This window comes from Lissotriton vulgaris, chromosome 6 (assembly GCF_964263255.1).
Source record: "Lissotriton vulgaris chromosome 6, aLisVul1.2, whole genome shotgun sequence".
Taxonomy (NCBI): domain Eukaryota; kingdom Metazoa; phylum Chordata; class Amphibia; order Caudata; family Salamandridae; genus Lissotriton; species Lissotriton vulgaris.
Genome location: NC_141694.1, coordinates 468984346 through 468994733, shown reverse-complemented (window position 1 = coordinate 468994733; position 10388 = coordinate 468984346). Strand labels below are relative to the sequence as shown.

Sequence of the window (10388 nt, the reverse complement as noted above, 5' to 3'; positions counted from 1 at the left end):
GCGTCTTGCCTGCGGACTGCTGCCTGCCAGTCCTAGGTGAACGTTTCAGTACTTTGTTTAGTGAGTTACGTGACTTTCGAAGTCACAGGTCCGCAAATAAATGAAAAGTAACCATAATCAATATAATTTCGCAGAAATATTTTGTTATTGTTCTTTTGAAATGTTTGATTTGGTTGACATTGACAAGCAACAATCATCCATGTTTTCTGTTCTTTCTTTCATGTTGTACGTCAGCTCCCCCTAGGGGCGAGAGGAGGACACAGGAGCAGCAGGCGGCGGATGCTGTTCATCAACAGGGCCAGGATCGGGCAGGCGAGGGCTCCTCTGCTGGCCCCAGTAAGTTTTCATTTTAGACTAGTACCCATTTTTCCTAGTGTTCCTCATTTGACTTTTTTCAAAATTGTCTTTGCTCTTCTTGTAGACTGTATCTAAATTCTTATCCTGCCTCTACTATGACTCCCTGTGGTATTACTAGATTATTCTTATTAGTCTGTCTGTGTAGCTAACTAAGATTGCACGGTTGGCGAAACTCCCATGATTCTAGTCAGCAATAGCTCTATCAACTTAGTGCAGTCCTCTGGGATTGTCCATAATGTCTTTTGAACTGTTCTATCTGGACTCATGCTTGCAAAAATTGCAAAACCTTTCGCTCAGTCACTCTAGTCTGGACCAAAAAACACAGATTGTATTTAAGTTTAAAAGCTTTATTAAAAGTAAACACATTTATTAAAATGAAGTCATAATAAAACTAAACGTTTAACTGATAATGGAAAAGTGGTTAGTGCTGACGATTAATTGAAGACATTTCTTGTGGTCGAGCCGAGCTCTCACCTGGTTTCAACTTGATCTTGTTGTTAGAAGTCCATCTTCTGTCTGTGTGGAGAAAAATGGTGCGTGTTAAAAAAACAGATTTCATCAGTTGTGCCTAAAAGTGCAGCAAGACAACCTTCCCTGGAAAAAGGGACATTTTTTTTAAGTTTAACGTAGACAGTCACAAATTACATTGTTTTCACATGTCTTCATTCCTAGACCAAATACTAGTGACTAGTGAGTGCTTTATTCTAACATTCCTAAATGTACTTTGTAGGTGGAACATCTGGTGGCGGGGCCAGTGTGGAGGTGGTGGTGCTCGACACGGAGGCGGAGGGCGATTCTTCAGGGGAGGAGGCGGCGGCGGCAGCTGTGAGAGTTGAGACGGTGGTGGTGGCGGCCAGAGGTAAGCTCTTATATATTCCTTACTTATTGAGATTGAAGACTAGCTGGGAAGGCAAGAATATGAGATGCATGGCTGGGTGAATGATGAAGCAATGATGGGTGGAAGGACAACAGCCTGGGTGGGTGACACAGAAACTGTATGTGTCCATATACCTGGATCATGCTACTATCTGACTCTTAGATAGCATATGTGTATCTAGAGCAGGGGTACTCCTAGTACGGCCCGCGGGCCGGTGGTGGCCCGGCAAGCCTTCGTTGGCGGTGCGCAGACCTTGCAGACAATCACTGCTCCCCCGGCCCCCACAGAGCAGAGGCTTTTTTGTATTTCACCTGTTAGCGCCCCTGCATCTCCACTCTGACAATCACTGCTCCCCCGGCCCCCACAGAGCAGAGTGGAGATGCAAGGCCACAAAGAGGTGAAATAGAACAAAGCCTCTGCTCTGTGGGGCCGGGCAAGCAGTGATTGTCAGGGTGGAGAAGCAGGGGCGCTAAAACAAACAAAGCCTCAATAATATGTTAATGGTCTTTTAAAGACCTGTTAAGTACTTTGGTGTTGTTGTCTGTGTGTGCGCGTTGAGGAAGCGGTCTCAACCCGGGCTGAAGGCTGACACAGATAGACACACACACAGTGAGATGACAGAGGGGGAGGGAGAGGGAGGGCAGGAGGGAGAGAGAGATGGAGGGAGGGCAGGAGGGAGAGCAGGAGGGAGAGAGATGTATGTAAATGCTGGGTCTGGTGGCTCAGTGGATGAGGGCATCTGCTGCAGGGACCTGTGTGCAACCTCATGGTCACAAGTTATCGTTTTGCTTTAGCCCCGCCCCCTCTGACTCCGCCCCCACCAGTGCGGCCCTCGGCCCCAAACTACACTGTAAATGTAGCCCCTGAGAGAAAGTTTGTGAGTACCCATGATCTAGAGAGAGTAGATGGTCAGTGGATGAACTAAGTGTAACTTTGAAGAGCATGTAACACTGCACCCGCACGTCCGTTCCAGTGTAGGAAAGGCAAGGAAAAGAACTTTTAATTTTGTCCAAATACTACCATAAATAGTAGCAGTAGTTTGTATTGCAAGCACTGCATAGATCCGGTTATTATGGTGGCCACTCCCTACCTCTCTTAATAAGTTTAGTAGTACTCAGTCATTCATGTGTGGATGTATCACTGGTCACTCAATAAAAAGCAAAGCACCTAAAGTCATCCCATATATAAGCAAAAACATCCCATGTGAAGTGATAGATAATCAGATTATTTATCTTCTTCAATTTTCCATTTCTAGTACTCATTTCCACTGTAGGGTGAAAGTTAAATTAATTAAGCAGTAGCCCTTGAGTTGTAACAGAGTATTCTCAGTGCCACCCGTAATAGAAAAGTAAGAGATTCACCACCTGCATGTACTGGACGGGTACAGTAACGCAACGGCAACGCAAGTCTAGGTCACTCCTCATGGCGTGCGTCTCTTTTTCTCGGGTGCAAGTTTACCGCGCTGGCATTATGCCGGCTTGCAGAAAATAACGTACCAATTTTCCAAAACAAGAGATAAGAAGAAGAATAAGACTGGTGTACTTTCATAGTCGACTCCAATGGAAGTCCACAGTGCTCATAGAATTTGTTCCTTAAACTCCCACTAATGTTAGAGCAAGGATGAAGAAGTGTGAGGTTAGATAGATACTGGCCTCAATAGTTATGTAATGCGCTTGCAAGTTGCTAGTTGTACTGCAGCACAAATTTCTGCTGAATGATTGAGTTAATCTTAAAGAGCATTGGTTACAGACTATGTCTTTCTTTCTTCATATAGGTTCTCCTTCCAAACGAACAAGGAGGAAGGAGCTGGCTAGAGCGGCCCGGCAACGGAGGATCGAGGCCACTGTTGCGGAATATCGGCGGCTGGTGGCCCTGGAGGACGTGGAAAGTGTGCAGTCGACAACTACGACAACGTCGTCTGCATCGGCCTCCGTGGCCCCACGGGCTGCCACCCAGCACAGTGGTCCACCGAGACTGAGCCGGGCTGCCAAAGGCAAACGCCACCGCCGAGCAGCAAGGCCAACAGCTGCTTCTCACAGGCCTTGCACCTGCAAGGCAGTGAAGGCACGCCTGCGCCGCACTACCCTGATGGTGTCCCGCCTTCAGCAGGAGCTCGCCTTGCTCCGCGAGGAGCATGATGCCCTGGCCCAAAAAGTTAACAGCATCCACCCATAGTGTCCCTTGCCCCTTTTTTAGAGACTTTTGGGGGGTGGGAATTGGGAGTTGGGTTTTTGGGGACTTTTGAAGGACAATCGTTGGGGTTAGGGAGGGTCTTGCGGGAGATTATTTTGTTAGGGATATAAATATACTTTTTCAAACTTTATCTGAGCATACCTGTTTTTTACTGCTTGCCTGGTGGGTGGGGGTTTAACGTTGACTGTTTTCCTGAAAGTTTAGTTCCATTTTCTTCCTTTAAGTGTAAATGCCCAAATGTTTTCAACACTAAGTGCCTCTCACAGACTAAGTGAAGTGAATCCAAGAGTCCTAGGACTTTAGTAGTACTACCTTCAGTCTCTCGTCTCTCGTACTAATACTCCATTATACCCCCAAACCACCAAACGCTTATCTTACCTGTAATTTGTGTTTGAAAGTAGGGCTAGGCCCAGGGCTGGCTCCACGGGAAACACCGAATAACGTTGGCAATCTTGGTCGGATAAAATTTCCTCATAGCGGTGGTACTAGTGGTGTGACACAGTGGCAGTTGCATGCCTATGAAAAAAAAGAAAATGAAATCTGGTTTGTCCTCCTGAGCAATTCAACGGTACAACTGAGAATATAGCAGGTGACAGAAGTACAGTAGAGCAGTGCCACATTATAGCCTAACAAATGGTAAAGTATAACTACTAATTCGGTTGAAGTTCTTTCACATTAGCAATGGTTCTTTGTCAAGCAGAGTAAGAATATATCATCGACAACTGTGGAAAGAAAGAATGCGACAGTACAGGGCCTGTGTGGAATTATTGATAATGATATTCAACATAAGGTCTCTGTAGCCAGATACCCGAGAGCCTTGCTGGTCACTATAAATCCATTCACAACAACACTCAATGGGGTTGGTCTGGAAGGTGTCAGGTTTACTCCCCGTGATCCAGTCGATGCAAATATGGTTCCACCTCCAAATGTCACCAACACCCAGAAGTGTAAACACAGGGTGTTCGAGGCATTAGGCGGGGGAGAAAAATAACAAACTAAAATAAAAAATGTGGGATGGGTAAAGGTAGGGTCAGCAGGGAAAGGATACCTGTAAGAGAAGACAAGACAGGCATCAGTGAAGTGATGTCCTAACATACAAGGGTACTCTCATATAGTCTCACTAAATAGTCTGCAAGTCTCCCGCCTACTCATGGGAAATGTAGTTTCATAGTACGGTAGGCGCTTAGGGGCTGCGTAACCTGACAGAAGGTATAGTAGATAGAAAAGGAGAAATTGCTTTTTTTCTAGGTGTCCCCTCACTCACCAGGGTTGCCCCTTGGTGACATGCTTCATCATTGGGGCCATCCCAGTCCTCTACGGCCTGGGGCGTGCTGCGACTTGCGAATTACGTAGGAGCACTTACAAATGACTATGTGTGGTGCAGATAGTGGAGTGGACTAAGTGATGTGTTAAGGGATCAATGTAGAAGCCGAGAGAGAGCCAAGAAATGCAGTCACAGTCAGAGAAAAAGGCAAGGGATACTGTATCTATGTGGTTGTAGTGGTCCTGTTGGAAGTGGTAGGTAAGTTGCCCGCAGAAAAAAAATCCTCCTATTAGCGGCACTCCTCCATTGCAGCCGTCGCTTCGTCCACCGATGTTGGTCACCAGAAGACACCCTGTCCACTGCCTGCCTGATGCTGAATTGTGGCTCGCTACTGTGAAGCCTGACTCCATCCTTTTTTCCCCATTGCAGAGACTGAAACCCGGCCTGTAATTATTCAACGAAAAACAGGAAGTGATATAATATTACAACACCACTGATAAATAAATATAAGGTATGTAGGCTGTGGAGTGCAAAAAGTCACAATTTGTTTTTCCTAGTAGACAGTACAATGTTTTTGAAAGTGCGTACTCTGAGTCACCTTTTGAAGGATAAATAAGTATGGGCAAATTAATGTAGCGGATCTTGCCCCTCAAGCTAGGTGTACTGTAAACTGTGTTTTAGAACAAAAATAGATCTTCCTAGCAGTGCTCCCACCCAGACCCTTACTAAAGCCAGTCGCAAAAATGTAGAAGACCCCCAATCAAATCTCAAAAAACGAGGCCTAGCAGAAAACTGGTGACAAAACTTACTTTGAAAGTAAAAGTAGGCCGAAGTACCCTAATTACCCATTACCCACCGTGGATTGCATTCAAACCACTTGCAAGCAACCAAGCAAAAGTAGCCATAGCCAGCATCGCTCCAAGACTCGAAATCCCCCCCACTCAAACACATGCAATAGAAATACTGCTAACCCTAACGAACCCTAAGTTAAGAATAGTGGCAAAGGCTTTCTTTAACTATGCCAAATCCCCCCTTTCCCACCATGGATTTTCTTCAAATGACTTGCAACCAAAATTACACATTCTCACGAGTGCTCTAAGACCCCAGAACTCAGTTTGAAAAATCTAGAACACCCCGATACACATGCAATCCTGCTGCTAGGGCTAACCCTAACGAACCCTAAGTTACAAAAAGTGCCAAAACTAAAGGCTTTTCCGCGCGGATTTTGTCCCAACCACTTCTACCCGGTATTAGACCTTCCCAGGAATGCCCCAAGACCCGGCAACCCACCCGCCAAGAAGCATAACACCCCCAAACAGGCCAAAAGCAAAATCTCATACTTGCAATATTTCTGGGCCTTCGGTCCAAACGCGCTGCGTAGCTAGGCCATAAGTCGGGGTTGGCACGACGGATTTCCTGAAAAGCAAATGCAATCAAGATTAGAGTGTCCCAGCAGTGCTCCCAGACCACGCAACTCACCCACAAACACCAGGAAGCCCCCCAAACAGGCCCCCGAAAACGCTACACAGAGCAAAATGTCAGAAATAGCCCCAAAAAAAATCGGCCTGGATTTTGTCCCAACCACTTCTACCCGGTTTTAGACCTTCCCAGGAATGCCCCAAGACCCGGCAACCCACCCGCCAAGAAGCATAACACCCCCAAACAGGCCAAAAGCAAAATCTCATACTTGCAATATTTCTGGGCCTTCGGTCCAAAAGCGCTGCGTAGCTAGGCCATAAGTCGGGGTTGGCACGACGGATTTCCTGAAAAGCAAATGCAATCAAGATTAGAGTGTCCCAGCAGTGCTCCCAGACCACGCAACTCACCCACAAACACCAGGAAGCCCCCCAAACAGGCCCCCGAAAACGCTACATAGAGCAAAATGTCAGAAATAGCCCAAAAAAAAAATCGGCCTGGATTTTGTCCCAACCACTTCTACCCGGTATTAGACCTTCCCAGGAATGCCCCAAGACCCGGCAACCCACCCGCCAAGAAGCATAACACCCCCAAACAGGCCAAAAGCAAAATCTCATACTTGCAATATTTCTGGGCCTTCGGTCCAAACGCGCTGCGTAGCTAGGCCATAAGTCGGGGTTGGCACGACGGATTTCCTGAAAAGCAAATGCAATCAAGATTAGAGTGTCCCAGCAGTGCTCCCAGACCACGCAACTCACCCACAAACACCAGGAAGCCCCCCAAACAGGCCCCCGAAAACGCTACATAGAGCAAAATGTCAGAAATAGCCCAAAAAAAAATCGGCCTGGATTTTGTCCCAACCACTTCTACCCGGTATTAGACCTTCCCAGGAATGCCCCAAGACCCGGCAACCCACCCGCCAAGAAGCATAACACCCCCAAACAGGCCAAAAGCAAAATCTCATACTTGCAATATTTCTGGGCCTTCGGTCCAAACGCGCTGCGTAGCTAGGCCATAAGTCGGGGTTGGCACGACGGATTTCCTGAAAAGCAAATGCAATCAAGATTAGAGTGTCCCAGCAGTGCTCCCAGACCACGCAACTCACCCACAAACACCAGGAAGCCCCCCAAACAGGCCCCCGAAAACGCTACATAGAGCAAAATGTCAGAAATAGCCCAAAAAAAAATCGGCCTGGATTTTGTCCCAACCACTTCTACCCGGTATTAGACCTTCCCAGGAATGCCCCAAGACCCGGCAACCCACCCGCCAAGAAGCATAACACCCCCAAACAGGCCAAAAGCAAAATCTCATACTTGCAATATTTCTGGGCCTTCGGTCCAAACGCGCTGCGTAGCTAGGCCATAAGTCGGGGTTGGCACGACGGATTTCCTGAAAAGCAAATGCAATCAAGATTAGAGTGTCCCAGCAGTGCTCCCAGACCACGCAACTCACCCACAAACACCAGGAAGCCCCCCAAACAGGCCCCCGAAAACGCTACATAGAGCAAAATGTCAGAAATAGCCCAAAAAAAAAATCGGCCTGGATTTTGTCCCAACCACTTCTACCCGGTATTAGACCTTCCCAGGAATGCCCCAAGACCCGGCAACCCACCCGCCAAGAAGCATAACACCCCCAAACAGGCCAAAAGCAAAATCTCATACTTGCAATATTTCTGGGCCTTCGGTCCAAACGCGCTGCGTAGCTAGGCCATAAGTCGGGGTTGGCACGACGGATTTCCTGAAAAGCAAATGCAATCAAGATTAGAGTGTCCCAGCAGTGCTCCCAGACCACGCGACTCACCCACAAACACCAGGAAGCCCCCCAAACAGGCCCCCGAAAACGCTACATAGAGCAAAATGTCAGAAATAGCCCAAAAAAAAATCGGCCTGGATTTTGTCCCAACCACTTTTACCCGGTATTAGACCTTCCCAGGAATGCCCCAAGACCCGGCAACCCACCCGCCAAGAAGCATAACACCCCCAAACAGGCCAAAAGCAAAATCTCATACTTGCAATATTTCTGGGCCTTCGGTCCAAACGCGCTGCGTAGCTAGGCCATAAGTCGGGGTTGGCACGACGGATTTCCTGAAAAGCAAATGCAATCAAGATTAGAGTGTCCCAGCAGTGCTCCCAGACCACGCAACTCACCCACAAACACCAGGAAGCCCCCCAAACAGGCCCCCGAAAACGCTACATAGAGCAAAATGTCAGAAATAGCCCAAAAAAAAATCGGCCTGGATTTTGTCCCAACCACTTCTACCCGGTATTAGACCTTCCCAGGAATGCCCCAAGACCCGGCAACCCACCCGCCAAGAAGCATAACACCCCCAAACAGGCCAAAAGCAAAATCTCATACTTGCAATATTTCTGGGCCTTCGGTCCAAACGCGCTGCGTAGCTAGGCCATAAGTCGGGGTTGGCACGACGGATTTCCTGAAAAGCAAATGCAATCAAGATTAGAGTGTCCCAGCAGTGCTCCCAGACCACGCAACTCACCCACAAACACCAGGAAGCCCCCCAAACAGGCCCCCGAAAACGCTACATAGAGCAAAATGTCAGAAATAGCCCAAAAAAAAATCGGCCTGGATTTTGTCCCAACCACTTCTACCCGGTATTAGACCTTCCCAGGAATGCCCCAAGACCCGGCAACCCACCCGCCAAGAAGCATAACACCCCCAAACAGGCCAAAAGCAAAATCTCATACTTGCAATATTTCTGGGCCTTCGGTCCAAACGCGCTGCGTAGCTAGGCCATAAGTCGGGGTTGGCACGACGGATTTCCTGAAAAGCAAATGCAATCAAGATTAGAGTGTCCCAGCAATGCTCTCAGACCACGAAACTCACCCACAAACAGACGGAACCCCCCCTAAGAGCACCTCAAAGGCAAGCAAGTCATCAAAAACACAAAAAATTTTCCGCCTCGGATTTGGTCCAAACCACTTTTAGTGCTTCACAGCAATGGCCCCAGACCCGTCAACTCACCTGCAAAGAGGTAGAACAACACCCCCACAAGTGCTGAGTCTTTCTTCATTGGGCGTAAACCAGCCCTCTGCTTTGATGGAAATAGGAGTCTGGAGGAGGAGGATAGAGGAGCATGTTCTTCTGAACTTGTGAACCTGAGGAATGCAGACTGCGGCACCTTCAAATAAATTAGCAAACAAGTGAAGACAGTTCTGCTGATGGGCTTGTTTTTGTGATTATCTGATTAAAGTTTGAATTATATTAACTGTGCACAACAAAGAAAGACAGACACACAGGAATAAAAGTGAATAAGGATGAAAAAGAAAGTTATTGATTCGTTGTCTCATTTTCAGGGCTCGAAGTCGGTATCACGGTCCAGGAATAAGAATAAGGCTTCGTCATCATACTCTGCGAATTCAGCCAGGGTGAGGTCAGTGGCACCTGACAGAGTAGAAATTCCCTCATCTATGTTGCTGGCCACCTCCTCTTCATCCGGCACGCTCTCTCGTACTCTTATATCTGGTGGTATGAGGTGCTGATTCATCTTGATCATTGTTAACCTCTCCACATTTTTGGGCGAGAGGCGGCTCCGTTTGGGAGTTACAATCCCACCAGCCGCACTGAAAACCCGTTCAGAAGACACACTTGCGAGTGGGCAAGACAAGTAGTTTAAAGCCAGGTTGGTGAGCTGTGGCCACAATTATTTTTTCCCATGCCAATACGCCAATGGGTCAGAATTAACATAGACCTCTGTGGAGTCATTCAGATAGTCCTTCACCATCGACTCAAGGTCCTCCTCCAAGGTTCCTCCACTTTGCGTAGCTCTTGCTGTGCCTCTGACCTTTTGAGAACCAAACCCACGCAGAGCTAGCCAATCCTCTTCAGCCTCCAATGTTTCTGTTGTCTTTCGTGCAGATGATCCGGTTGCCGGTGTCTTTAACGGCTGAGAGGTCACTTGTGCCACAGCCACAGGTGCAGAAGTGGATTGTTTTGACTGGGGATGGCCTGCTGATGTACTGCCATTTCCTTCAATTTCCAGCCGTTCTGTTTCAAACTTCTTGGCTGACAAGGCTAGCCAACGTTTGTACTTTGTAACATCTTCATCACCAAAAGGAAAGAATGCTCTGCCTGCCAGCGCCTTTTTGTAGCGTGGATCCAGAATAGTAGCACAAATGTAATGCTGTTCTGAGTGGATCTTTTTAAGACGTTCATCACCTTGTAGGAGCTCTAATAATTGCTCAGCCAGAAGCAAAGAGTCTTTCTTTTTGTCATCTTTTCCAAACACAGAACACACCTCCTTCAGTTGGTCCTCCAGCATGTACA

At 47.5% G+C, this 10388-nt stretch overlaps 1 long non-coding RNA gene across 1 annotated transcript; it reads left to right on the top strand.

The window, feature by feature from the left end:
- Positions 1–246: 246 nt before the first annotated feature.
- Positions 247–3168, top strand: LOC147707460 (uncharacterized). The gene is made up of 3 exons (XR_015296455.1): positions 247–336; positions 1088–1216; positions 3009–3168. It is a non-coding gene; the product is annotated as an uncharacterized LOC147707460 (long non-coding RNA).
- The last annotated feature ends 7220 nt before the right edge of the window (positions 3169–10388 follow it).